Below are 14,133 nucleotides of genomic sequence, written 5' to 3'. Positions count from 1 at the left end.
AACGCAATTGTAATTATTTTTTAAATTTTTCTTTGAATATAATGTTGCAGCTTTACACAGTGATTTTTAAGTAACTTTATCAATTTTAATTCGATTTAGTTTAAAATTTAACAGTGTATATTATACTGATGCAGTTCTTATATTATACTTTGATATTTTTTATTGAACGATATGCGGTTTTCCTAAAGACATTTTCCATTGAATATATTACCAATTTGTAAAAAATAATAATAGAGAATGCTCTTCATGCAAAATTAACATCAATAATAATAAACATCTTGTTCAATTTTTTGGTAAAGAAAATAGAAATTTGAAGAAGTTATGAGGCTTATAATTAGCAAATTAAATTTTTAAAAAAGAGCATTTTAGTCTATAATTTAATTTTAATCATTTTCAAGATATTGGTGCTCAGGGATAGGAGTCCTATCTTGTTCTCCACTAGTTAGTTACGCCACCGATTAGCATTGGAACTAAAAGACACAGAAACTTAAAGTTATATATCGATTTGAAAAATATTAGAAGTTCTAAATTATAAGGCTCTGCAAAAAATTTTGTACTTGACTTATTAAAACCCTAACACTCAATTATTAAGATAGTTTATTTAATTGTTTTTACAAAAATTATTATATTTTCTATTAATGTTTTATTGGAAAAAAATTGTGTAAAGAAAGAATCGTTGATTTATTGAAAACTTTCACGCGAATAATCTAAGTTCTAGGTACTTTTAGGTAGCTTTATGTTCAACACAGGAACGAAAAGAATATGAGCTTTGCTTGAGGTAAATTTCTTGGCAAGTAGCATCCTCGAGGTCAGAGGAAGTGGGGTGGAATGTCTGTAAAAAAAACCTGTTTTTGAACAATAACACTGAGGGAGAAGTGTATTATTCCATTCATAGACGATGCGTAATTATGTCCCTATTCCCTGAAACTAGAAATTATTCTTTTAACCCATTTGCGCAATAAATTTAATTTGAAACGAATTATCCTATTTTGTTTAATTTGAATGTAACGTATGATTTATTTGACAAGTTGTAATAGAGTGTGTTAATAGCGTCCATTGGCTCACAATTAGATGATTAAATAACAAATATATAAGTAGTTGGCGCGATTCCTTTAAATTATTCAGAAAAAAATTATAATTTCTTTAAGTTCTTTTAAGTTTTAGGAGCTCTAGCCGAAGCGATTACATTTCTACTTCCAACCTTAGCCTAATTAATCTATGTTTTCTATATATTTAGTAATAATCAGAACTGTATTAGATTTTGAACAACTTTTCAATCAAACTAATGAGTTATAAAATTTCTATAAGAGAATCCAAAAAAATAACTTAAAAATTTTAAATAAATAATTTACAACTTGGAAAATAAAGTAAATATCTTAAGAACAAGTAGGCTAAAAATGGGAAAATATATTTAATCAGATCTAAAATAAAAAATGTGGGGCGAATCGTTTTTAAAAATTGTGGGATAAATGTTCGCCGTTAATAGAAATATATTACGAAAGTGGTTTGTTCGAAGTGAGTGACTAACGTCTAAAAGAATAAATTTTTTTCTTTCTTTTTTTTTTTTGACTACTTGTACTACATAGTTTATAAAATTAATAAATGAGAAACATAACTTTTCATTTCTTTTATTTTTGTTGAAACTGATATGCACTTAATTCGGTGTCAGTTTTTAAATTGAAAATCTAAGGGTACAATTACGCATTAAAAATTTAAAAAAACATTATTTCTATTCAACTTATGTGCACACTAGGTTTAAAAGTACAACTATAAATCAATTTAATTTTTTGAATACAAATCAGTGTATCAATTTTAAGAAAAACCAAAAACCTGTAAAGAAGAATTTTTTTAAAGAACTGATAACGTGTACGCTTTTGCATATTTTATCTGTCAAAAGACTTATATATGGCTTCTCGCAATCGGAATTCCTATCACTTTCCCTGTAGCTAGAGTTCAGAAATTTTATTAGATGATAATACAAGTATTCTTCGTTTTCTGACCGTTACAATCAGAATCCTTCTCTCAGTTGATATTTATGGTAAATCGAAATTTAAGACCACACATTTAAGACAAGCTAAAATGCCCATATTGTATAATTATTTCAAAATGCCTCGAGCACAATTTATCTACATTCTGTTGTTAATTGAAATATAACCTATTTCCTTCATGAACGACCTATCAGATACAAAACTGAAAAAGAAAGAAATAAAATATTCTTTAAAAAAGTTTTTTTTTTAAACCGAAGGAAACAATTCAATTTTTGGTACACAAAAAAACAGGGCGTACCACTTTCGTAAATAACTTTGATCTCCACCGAAAATCCCTCAACCTTACTTCTTTCGATAAACTTCATCAAAGAACGTTCCTCGCATTTCTAATAATATATGTGGGAATTAAGTTTCTTATCTTACGAGGGTCAAAAATAGGCATTTATTCTACTTTTATGTCCACATGAAAATAAAATAGTATGAAATTAGAATGGTTTTTTATGATTAAACGAGGAAAATATTTTTTATTTAAGAAAAATCAGATTTTTTTTCTTTTAAAACAGTTTGATTACTTGAAATCTCTAAAACAGCCTCGTTGATTTGTTAATGACACCGACTGGAAAATATTAGTTTTATTAACCTAACTGATTTTAAGGGTTGAAAAACTTAATGATTTTTTGAGACAGTGTCCTCTTACTTTCTATTATTTGAATAAATTTTAAAAATTTTCCTTTTTGAAACTCATATAGAGTTCGATTGTTAACTTATGTATTTTTCATTTTTTTTCTTCTTTTTTTGAAAGGGTGATTATTTTAGATTAAAATATGAAACTCTTTTATAAAAAACCACAGAAAAAAAAAATGTTGAAGTTCACCACTTGTAATACTTTGCTTTTGTGATCAACAGATAGCCAACTAACTGAAAAATATGATTTTTTTTTTTTCCATATCTTAAAAATTACTTTTTACAGATATGTGTAATGTAATCTTAATTTATTGTGTAATTAAATTTTTTTTTAGAATTTTTTTTTTCTTCATCAAAATAAAGATGAATCTTAAAGAAATTTTGTCGATATGACTATGGCTTTAAAATTTTATTTAAATAACCCATATATCTTAGGAAAGTAGAGTGGTTACGGCATGAAACATAATTTTTTATGAAAATTTAATGTTATCTAGCTTAGTTTAAAAAATGCATCATTTGTTATTTATGCATGCAAGCGATTTTTCAAAAATAATCTATTAAGGTATTAGAGCATATATACAATTACAAAAAATAACATTATATTATTCATTTCAACCATTAAATGAACAAACTTGTGTTTTACATATTTATTACAAAAGCACCTAATAGATTTTTTTATATTTAATTACATTTTGTAAGGCTACTTTTTATGATTTATTCTTATGATTATTATGATTATATTCTTAAATTTAATTATATTCTATTAGGTTACTTAGGTGAAAAATTTATATTATTTATTAAATCTGTAACAAGGAAGTTTGATTAAAAAATATGTGTAATTGCCTGAAAAAATTAAAGGGTAATTATTTCTCAAATGCCATACATTTGGTGCTTAAGCCATAAATTTGTTGTCGAACAATGCTTAAAAGTAGTAAAACTAAAACCGCTTAAAAGAACTCTCTGTACATTTAAAAGACACTCTGTACTTAATATATTCCTTTACTTAACATGAGTACAAATACTTTTAAAGTTTATAACAAATGTTCAAAAAATAAATAAAAATTTATTGCATTGCATCATTTGGTTCATAAGATAGTTTTTTTCATTAAAAAGAAAGAAAATATAAGCAATTATCTACACAATCTATTTTAAAGAAATTTATTTTATAATTACCAAAGACTAAAATAATCAGCATATTTTATTCATTATGTGGTGCCCTAACACAAACATTAAGAAAAATATATTAGCATAAAGCTCTTTTTTCGTCAACTTTTATTTGCAAGATGCAATTTCATTTATTGCGCATTGTTGTAGGGAGAGCAAGATTCTGTGCAGATGCATGGTTCAGAGCAGTATTGACCATATGAAGTTTTTACGGTCCTAGGAAAAACCATGTTTTCGTATAGTTTTTTCACTCTATAAAAAAGTAAGATTTTCCTTAGTTTTTGTTGTTTTGTAAAATAAATCATTTTCTTATGGTTTTTACCATCTTCAGAACAAAGTCCTATTATTTATGCCACTTTTGTGAACATCTCCTTGTATGTATCATAGGACACTATAACTTTATTGCAGCTGCACAATATACACAAAAATAGCAGAAAAGCTTTAATAAGCAGAATTTTTTTTAAAAAAAACTAAATATCAAAAAATTTTCTTTTCATGAAAGACTGATAAGGACATGCAAAAATATTAAATAATATTACCAATAAATTGAGTAGTTATTTATTCAATAAATGATACGTAGAAAGAAATCATATCTACAATATAGAAATCATATATTCCAATCAGTTATAAATAACAAACCACTACCTGTCAATAAACATGGGTTAACAATATTTACCTAATTTTTATAGGGAAAAAACAGAGATCTGAATTAATGTACTACAAGTAGTGAAACTATGTACAATAATTGCTACTTTTTGTGTACTTTGTAGCATAATGTGTTTTTTCAAAAGAAAAAAAAAAAAGAGTAGTGCAAAAAAAAAAAAAAAAAAAAAAACAGTAGTTTGTAGAAATTCCGCAATTATTTTTAACAATTACTTTATAGAATAGAAACGTTTGTTCTAAAGTTAAAAGATCCCTGTGGCTTTTATAAATAGTTATGTATTTATACTAGTCATTATGAATAAGAGATATCAATTTGACCATATATTCATGCCCAGACTATGTCAGCAATCAATTTAAACATATATTCAAGTGTGAATGTTCACTTATGAAAAACATTGAAGTTATTTCAAAGGAAAGAAACATATTTCCGATGTATTTAATTTCTTAAGCACATAAAATTGCAAATATTAGATAACTTCCTCGCATTTTTCAAACTGAATATTTGTCGTCGAATAAAGCATAAAAAAATTGTTGTTTTAGGATAATGTTTTAGAATAAGAAACTGGTTCATGCAAACATGAATAAATAATTACTAATAATTTATGGTGTTTCAGCTCATATTTTATTAAAAATCATTGTAAACTTAAGTGTAAATTAAATTCTCCAGTTAAATTCATTTCATTTATTAATCTAAGATTATTTGTTTTACGATACTAGAAGTCGTTCTTTACATATTTACATCAATATACATCATTGCGATACATTGATTTATTTACATCTAGAAACTGTTAAAAGGTAGAATAGCTCTTTTTGAGGTAGCCAATCAACTATGAGTTAGAATCTTTTTGGGAAAGGCTAAACTAGATCTTAGCCTGAGGCGGGGTGTGATTTTCAGCGCCATCTAGTTTTCAAGTTTGAGGCTAGAATCCACTTTAGGACCGCCTTAACTGTTGGCTGATTAGAAAACGTCTATGCCGTTTTCGCCCGTATCGCACCTTTATTTCAGGTGCTTAGGCGAACTTCTTTGCCTTATTTGCCGGTGTATCACCCTTAACTCACCTCAAACTCGGTTCAATAGAAAGTTTTAATGCCGTCCTTGCCGGTATCACACCTTTATATCAGATGTTTAGGCGAACTTATTTGCTGATATACCACCCTTAACTCACCTCACACTTGGTTCGATAGAAAACTTTAATGCCATCCTTGCCGGTATCACACCTTCATGTTAGGTGTCGCGGCAATTTTTTTGTCACTTACTTATTTATTAGAGCTCTCCTTAAATTTCAAAGACTTTTTGCTGCATGTTGTTGATAATAATTCTTATTTAAGGAACATAAATTGTTTTCTCTTACTCTGCTGATATCAGCTCTAGTAATTTATTGTATTTTAACTTTTTATATTGTAATAAAACAATAACTGCCATTACATGCAAAAAATTTTATGCTAATATAAAAAGCGAAATGGTGGAAAAAATTGTTTAATTTATAATAAATTATCATCCAATGAATCTTCTTACATAATAAAATAAATTTCTTTTCTATTTCATTTTAATCAATTATAAATGCAATAAGTTAAAAGTAGAATCATATAAAAACATTGTGTGTTTAATTGAGTGTTCACATTTTTTTACACATTATGAGGTAAAATTAAATAAAAATTTTATTCTAAGATAAAACATATTGCGACTTAATGTATAAGTTATTTAAGTTATGAAAAAAAAATGAAAATAATTATGTATATTAAACCTACAATTAACTTTTCTTGATAGAAACAAAGCCACAGCCCAGTCATTATTCTTATTTTCAATATTATTCATATTTAATATTGGCTAACTTTCCATTCAATATTATTCATATTCAATAATAGATAAACAAGACATATCATAAATATTTTTAAATATATATATATACTGGGTACCTGTAAATAACACATCAATTTCTATGATTTGAAATAAATAAAGCTGGAATTTCAATATGAATAAAATGCATAAAATTTAAAATAAAACAGGACCTTAAGAAAAGAATATTATTTTATTTCAATATAACAAATCAAAATACAAACAAGTACATAAGTGTACAATAACTTCTTTATAACATCCTATTTCAGAATGAATCTAGTTTTCCTGCAAAAAAGTAACCAATTTATTTTACAACAGATTTATTAAATAATATGTACAGAAACAAAATATCTAATTAATTTTTGACGCATTTTAATTCTGGGTTAAGTTATAATATCAATTAATTCTAACAATTAAAAAATACTTTTATTGATCCCAGGGAAATATTCGAAGAAAAATTCTATCCAATAATTTTCAACAATTTAGTTTTTCTCTTATAAATATCATACGTTATAGAATTTAATAAAGTTGCTCAAACCACCTGGGTTTTTTTATTATTTACTAGCGAGCATTGATTGTCACAAAAATAAATTTTAGCTGATTGTAACAAAAGGTAATAACAGCACAAAATGAATATTCCAGCTTGTAATAAAACTAAGTATTAATTTTATAAAATTCCATTGTACTTTGTAACATCTATTGCAAATGTGTAAAGTAGCGGATTCATTTGGATTGAAAAAATTGCAGCATCAAATATTAAAACAGCTATGAATAATATCCTATGAATTAACGAAACAACCTGGATAAAACTTCTCTTTACAGTATTATGAAACAATTAATTAGTTTAAAAATAGAGAGAACTATGATTGACTTTAAAAATGTTAAAAGTGGTGACCAAACTTCATTACTGTAAACTCACCTGTTATAAACTATTAATTTTTAAAATGCTTCCCAACCTTATGCTTCCAATGCATAAGTTAGAAAACTAATTGAAGCGGTATATATCGCTTAACAATGCTTATATATTGCATTTTGTAACTACAGATCAATCTGTTTAATAATTGAACATAAAAATGCATTTTAAATAAAGAATTTGATAGCAAAACTTTAATATTTTTTAAATTAGAAAGAATACATTCTCACCAAAATAGTTTGTAGCTATTAATATGTTATGTAATGTTAATATTTTTATTATTTAAACAAAATTTAACTTTTTTACGATTAAGAACTATGAACGAATTTTTTACTTTAATATGTGAAAATATTTTAAGTTTATATAAAATTAAATTATTTAATTAAAAGAAATTTTAACCTCAAGGAAATAAACAAACTAAAGGTTTTTAAACATGTAAAAAATATAAGAAAATTTTTTTAAGATAGTACTTTTAAAATCTGAAAATATGTTATTTGATTAAAATTTCTATCAATTAAAAAAATATATGATCCTTCAAAACTATACTCCATTAAGTATTAAAAGTCATAAGCATAAGCATAAGTTATTAAAATATGCGATAAAGAGGAATGATTTTCTACATTTGTAATGAATTTACAAACTAACTAAAGAATATAAATTTTATGCCATCAAGATAGGTTGGTTTAAACTAAACGGTTTTTTAAAATATTTAAATTTTTTTATACATAAAAAATTTTAATTTGAAGAGAACCAGTTGAAAAAAAAAGTTGAAAACCAGTGAAATATATATATATATATATATATATATATTAAGCATTATAACAGTACATAGCACTTAATAACAGCTATGCAACAATTTTTAAATTTATTTTATAATAAATTTTTACTTTTAAATTTTTAATATTTAAAAATTATGAAAAGAAATTTACATTAAAATGACATGTAAGCTATGATAAAATCAAATCATTTGACTAAAAAAGAAATTTCCCTCTAACAAATCAAGAAATTCTAGTATAGGCATAATTTTTAAAAAAACAAGCTGAAACTTTTTTAAGAAAGTAATAAATTTAGGCGACTAAACAGATAAGATTTTAGGAAAGTACTTTTGAAAATCAAAAACAGGTATTTTGATTAAAAAAATTTTAGATTTAAAAAAAAATATATTTCCTTATAAAATTTTTCCTTTAAAATCATAAAAATTATTTACTAATAATCTGAAAATATTTTAATACAAATTACAGTCGAAGAAATTATTAAAATTGCAGTTCTACATATAGAATATGAAGTAGATTTTCTAATTTTGCTATGAATTTGTAAAATAGATTCCACAAATTATAGAATGGGTACTACTGAGTTAAAATGTAGTTTTATCATGTTCTTACCTTTTCTGTTGGTTCTCGTTCATTCTAGTTCTAGTACTCAGCCATTCTAGTTGATTCACACTGTCGGAATTTCCGGACTTTTCATGAAAGGAAGAAAAATAATTAGAATATGAACATGGAAAAAACTGTTAAAAATCAACAAAATAAAAATATTAAATTGAAGGGAAAAAAACTGCTTAGAACTCATTTCTATACAATAAGTTCTTTTTTAAATTTTGTTCTCTAATTCAAATTTAGAAAAGGAATAAGATATGAATGGAAAAAAAATCCGGCATAACAGACATAGAAGTCTATTCAAATTATAGATACTAAAATAGACCAATATATTACTTTTGTCCGGGTTACCCTTAATTTTAGAAAAAAAATTCCTTGCCTTTTCCATTATAATTTCAAAAAATATTTAGATAAATTTTTTGCACTACATAGTAATCATCAGAAATATATGTACATTCAACCGTCAATTAAAGTTACTTTTTTTTTACGGAAAATATGCTTTTCTAAAAATAAAATTTCAATAGGTGAAAGTTCAACAGGAAGAGATTCAAAATAAACAACTCTATAAATCTTAAGATAGAGAATGATATAATATATTAAGAAAAAGATAAATAAGTTTAGATAAATAGTAAAATTTGCACAAGAACTGGAAAAAGAGCTAGAAACAGAAAACTTAATTCTATGAAGAAAGAAAAAATATTATGCTGCAAATATTTCTATACTTAAAAAGAACTTTAAATTTATTTCCACAAAAAAATATTCTTATTTTAAATAATTTAAAAAAATGCAAATATGTTGCAGTAGATTTCTTTTATGGGATAATAAAGTAGATTTTTATCTTAATTACTTTTAACCTCATTGGCTACATAGTGTTAACGTGAATTTTAGAATGAATTTTATTTCAGGTTTATTGCAAGATTTTTTTCATGTTTTGGCCGAAAATTACTTCATTCCTGACAGTTCCAGCATTTCTGTTTACCTAAAATCAAATTTCTTGTACATTTTGTACACAAAGATATGGGCCAAAAATTTTTTTTTTACCATTCATTATAAATGTAACGTTTAATATAAATGTAACGTTCGTTATAAATATAAAGTTTTTCAAAAATATGAAAAAAGTTTTAAAAGACATTTTAAGAAAATGCTTTTGTATGATTAAATTATGCGTTATTTATTTAAAAAATTTAAAAATGTCTTAAAAAACATACTTCAATAACAGTAAAGTAATTTCCTAATTTTATTAAAAATTTAATCCTAAATTTTACCCTTAATATAAAGATTTGAGATGTTCTTACCTTTCATCTTGACCTTTCTTCCAAAAGATTTTTCTTACAGTATTTCCATCCATGCAAAAAAAAAAAAAAAAATATTTAACATTAATAAAAAGCAATTACAAAGCAACAAAAGCAAACTTAGAAAGACAGTTTTTCCACTTAAGCAAGTGTGAGACGAGTTTTAGATTGTTAAACGTTTTTAATTTAAAAAACTCTGATCAGAAAATTATTAAATTTAAATTATACGATAAACTAATAAAAAATTAGAAAATGTTAATACCATTTTTTTTCAGAAGTTTTATTTGAAACAAAAGGTGAAACGAGGCCGTCATTACATAGTCCTGGTAAAAAATGACTACCGATTTTTTTAATAAATTAAATAAGGTAATTAAACTAAGTAAGTAAATTAATTTAAATAATTATTAAATTAAAAACTTTTTAAAAAAATAAAGAAGCATTTGATTTAAATAGCTATAGAAAATCATTTTTCTATTGTTAGGATTAATGGAACTTATAATTCATTTTAAAACTAAAATGGTAACTTACATGCTAATCTTACGAAGAAACATTCTTGTAGAATATAAAGATTAAAAAATATAATTACTAAAAACTAAATAAAGAAAATAAAAACAAACTATTTGTGAAAAATTAATAAATAATAGTGTACTGAAAATATAACATGAGCTAAAGAATAAAAGTTTACTTACTTGTCCTTAGTCTGTTGTGTATCGCATTCCTGCAATAAAACAGAAAGGAGACCTCTTTTGAAGTTGACCATTTCCATTATTTATCCCCTTTTTTTCAAATTTTTTGGCGACCATTGAATCTTTTGGCGTCTGGGGTAAGTGGACCACCTGGTTGAAGAGACTTTTTCTTAGAATCGGGGGAGGGGGTTTAAAATGCTAAGCGTTCGCTTTCCCCTCTCTTTTTCCCTTAACTTGAAGGATTGGAAACAAGGTCACTTAAATGATTCTTTTTAAAAATACGTGTCCTGTGATTTCAGACAGTAAAATGTCCTCAAATTAAGATCAATATTTATTTTTAAATTATTAAAAACAATTTCTGGTGTTATAAAGGAAAAATAAATTAAATAACAAAAACATTTAGTTAACTACCAACGATAAACGAACTCTCGAAATTAAATAATTGCATTAGGTCAAAACTTATTTGTATGCTTTTTTTTTTTTCAGAAAAACTTTAATACTTCTACACTTGGAAATAATGCTTACATAAATGTTTTGACTTGCTGTGCAGAAAAATAAAATCCTGTTTCTCTATAAGATTAATATGTATTATTAATATATATTATTAACTCTTTCTATTAAGGAATTGTTCCATGCGAAAATTAAAAAAAGAAAAACAGGGAGTCTCTGACTCCCCCCGTTTCCGATCACCTACCCGCGTAATTGTTTCACTTAAATCCTTGTTTTATTTTTTTCCCTTAAAAAGCAATATTTTAAACTGAAACGCTGAACATTTTGCTTTTAAAATGTACAAGTGAAGTAGCGTTATGTAAGAATGTTTTGTTAAAATGCTAATCGTAACGAATTCGAGGACTACCTCAACTTGAAAATTATCATCTGCACTTTAAAGAAGATTTGACCTAAGGAATACAGATTGTGTATTAGAACAATAAAACAAGAAAAATTGCTGAGAAATTATTTTATTTGTTGACGAGAATTTTAACAGTTTAAACTGAGAATACTTTTTATCGTTAGGTTTATTTATTTTTAAAAATGTCAATTTAACTGTTAAGATTTATATCTTGCAACATGCAAATTCCTCTCTCTCTCTCTCTTTCGCTACTCTTAATTGACAATTCAGTGCGAGCTTACAAAATTAAAAAAAAGGCAAAGATCTCCTGACGAAAAAATAAATTTTCTGCAAAAATGAATAAACAGTCAATATTTAAAATATACCTGAAAAAATTCACGAATGAACACTTAAATTAGCAATGACTTTCAAATAAATTGGAATTCGAAAGAAAATTCGTTTTAGGTTTACATATAAAAATGTTTTTTTTTTTAGCTCATCGAATTTTAACTGCATAATTACATTTAAGTGGAGAATACGAAGAAAAAAATTCGGTAAAATTACGGAACTGTATTGACATTTCTGGTTTAAAAAAAAAAAAAAAAAAAAAATAACTTGGATAATAAAATTAAAATATATGCTGCATTTAAACCATTTATTTGATAAATTTTCTATTCAAATTGTAAGGGTTTAACAGAAATTCTGGTTTTCACAAATATAGTTCTTATTACCACACATTTAGTAGAAAATACATAACTGAACAGTTAATTTTATTGAATAAAGGCCTATAAGAAGAAAATGTTCTTAGCTAACATGATTATTTACCATATTTTACCAAAATTTAACAAACATTATAAAATTTTATTTTATTGTTAACCTAAAACATTACCAAAACTCTTTGGTTAAAATTATCGAGTTTTTTGGTGTTTCCATAGAGCTAGAATTATGGTAAATTTAGCAATATTTTGGTAGTTTTGATCATACATTTTCTCATCTTACAGATCATCCAAATATAGTATTTTTTCTTACAAGTATAAGAGTTAATAATACTTATTATCGAATGTTAAATTTTCTCTGTATTTTTTTCTATAAACCATAGTAATTTCAAATTTTAAAATCTTGTTGTTTTTGCTCAGAAAAAGAAAATTTCAATTCTGTAGCGGAATTTTTGTGTCCTGCAGAGCGGCTCATACGATATTTTTTATCACTAAGTGTAGGAGTTAATAGTTCTCAAACAAATTATCGATCATACATTTTCTTCATTCCATCGTAATCCCTGTACACTTCTCTACAGTCCATTGTAATTTGATTTTTCTAAATCTTGTAGTTTTTGCTCTACAAAACCAAATACAGATAATAAAAAGTAGATTGAAGTTGGCAATGGCGCATACGGCATTAATTTAACTCCGTTGGCTACGCCCTAACGATTTTTTAATTTGGAAAGAAACGCATGGTATGGTAACGTATTATTATTTCTCTACTCAAAGAATTAAGGAGTTTTCCTCCCTAAACATTGCCCGTTCATAAATTTTTCTGTATTAGTTCAAAATTAAATAAAAACTGAGTACATTAATTATTTTTTCCTTCTGAACTTTTTTGCTAATTTAAGAAATGAAATACGGTTAGAAGTTTCTGAGTTAACTCATAAATATTAAGACACTAAAAAATTTAAATGCATGAATTACAAAAGATCTAACTTTAAATGCATTTGTGTCCAGATGAGAGAAGAACTGAATTTTAATAATTTATGAAGATGCGAAATAAGAAGATTTAACAATTTAATTACCGTTAATTTTTCTTTTATAGTTTTCTTTTTATATTTTAGCTTTCTTCATTATTGCACGAACCACGAAATATAGTTAATTAAGTAAGTTACCGATTTATTATATCAATTGTTAAAATTATGGCAGGTTGAAACTGATTTCTCGCTTTATAATATTTTAATGTTAATTTTAATTTAAATAATGTTAATTTTAAAACACATGAATGAGAATGAATTTGATTTATTTTAATCATTTACAAGCTCTGAACTGTTCAGATGCAAGGAGTTTCAAAATCCAAAAAAGTGCAAAGAATTATGATGCTTTGTTGTACTTAAAAAGCATAAAAAGCGACACTCTCTCCATTTTTAACAAGTTATATTACTTATCAAATAAGACCTTGATATTAAATCAAAAAATATTTTTCTTTAAAAATTAGAGTTTATTTATATATTTATTTTTCATTTACTTTTGTAATTTCCCACATCTGGTTGAAAGATTTTTGTTAGATACATTTTAGAAACAGAATTTTGATCTGTAAATGACTTTTACGGTGTATTGCTTTTCGTAATCTGCGAAATATGAGAATTTTGCGTTTTTCTGTTATATTTTTGCTTATTTATTTTTTTAGAAAAAAAAATAAACAGTTCAATGAAAAACTTATTACGAACAATTGAACATAATAGTGGTTTTATGAAAATGTTAAATAATAATAATCGTCAGCAATATAAGGAAAGAAATTAAAACTGAAATTGATGATAGGGGAGATCGATTCACAACATAAAAAAATAACAAAATATTGGAAAAGTCTGAAGTTCTCAAGAACTGACCCCCAACAGGGTGGGATGTGAGAAACGCATAACCGGATATCGTTAACTTCTCAAGTTACCATACACTAACAAAGAGAGGAAAGGGATCTTTTTTTGAAACAGCTACATTCC

The 14,133-nt window shown here is 25.2% G+C and overlaps 1 long non-coding RNA gene across 1 annotated transcript; it reads right to left on the bottom strand.

The window, feature by feature from the left end:
• Positions 1–6,510: 6,510 nt before the first annotated feature.
• On the bottom strand, positions 6,511–10,947 carry LOC147816038 (uncharacterized). The gene is made up of 3 exons (XR_015431608.1): positions 9,921–10,947; positions 8,632–8,708; positions 6,511–6,621 (listed from the first exon to the last, which is right to left on the bottom strand). It is a non-coding gene; the product is annotated as an uncharacterized LOC147816038 (long non-coding RNA).
• Positions 10,948–14,133: the final 3,186 nt, after the last annotated feature.

This window comes from Parasteatoda tepidariorum, chromosome 2, assembly GCF_982258835.1.
Source record: "Parasteatoda tepidariorum strain Cologne lab strain chromosome 2, Ptep-v5.0, whole genome shotgun sequence".
In the NCBI taxonomy this organism is placed as follows: domain Eukaryota; kingdom Metazoa; phylum Arthropoda; class Arachnida; order Araneae; family Theridiidae; genus Parasteatoda; species Parasteatoda tepidariorum.
This window is presented reverse-complemented; position numbering and strand designations above follow the sequence as displayed.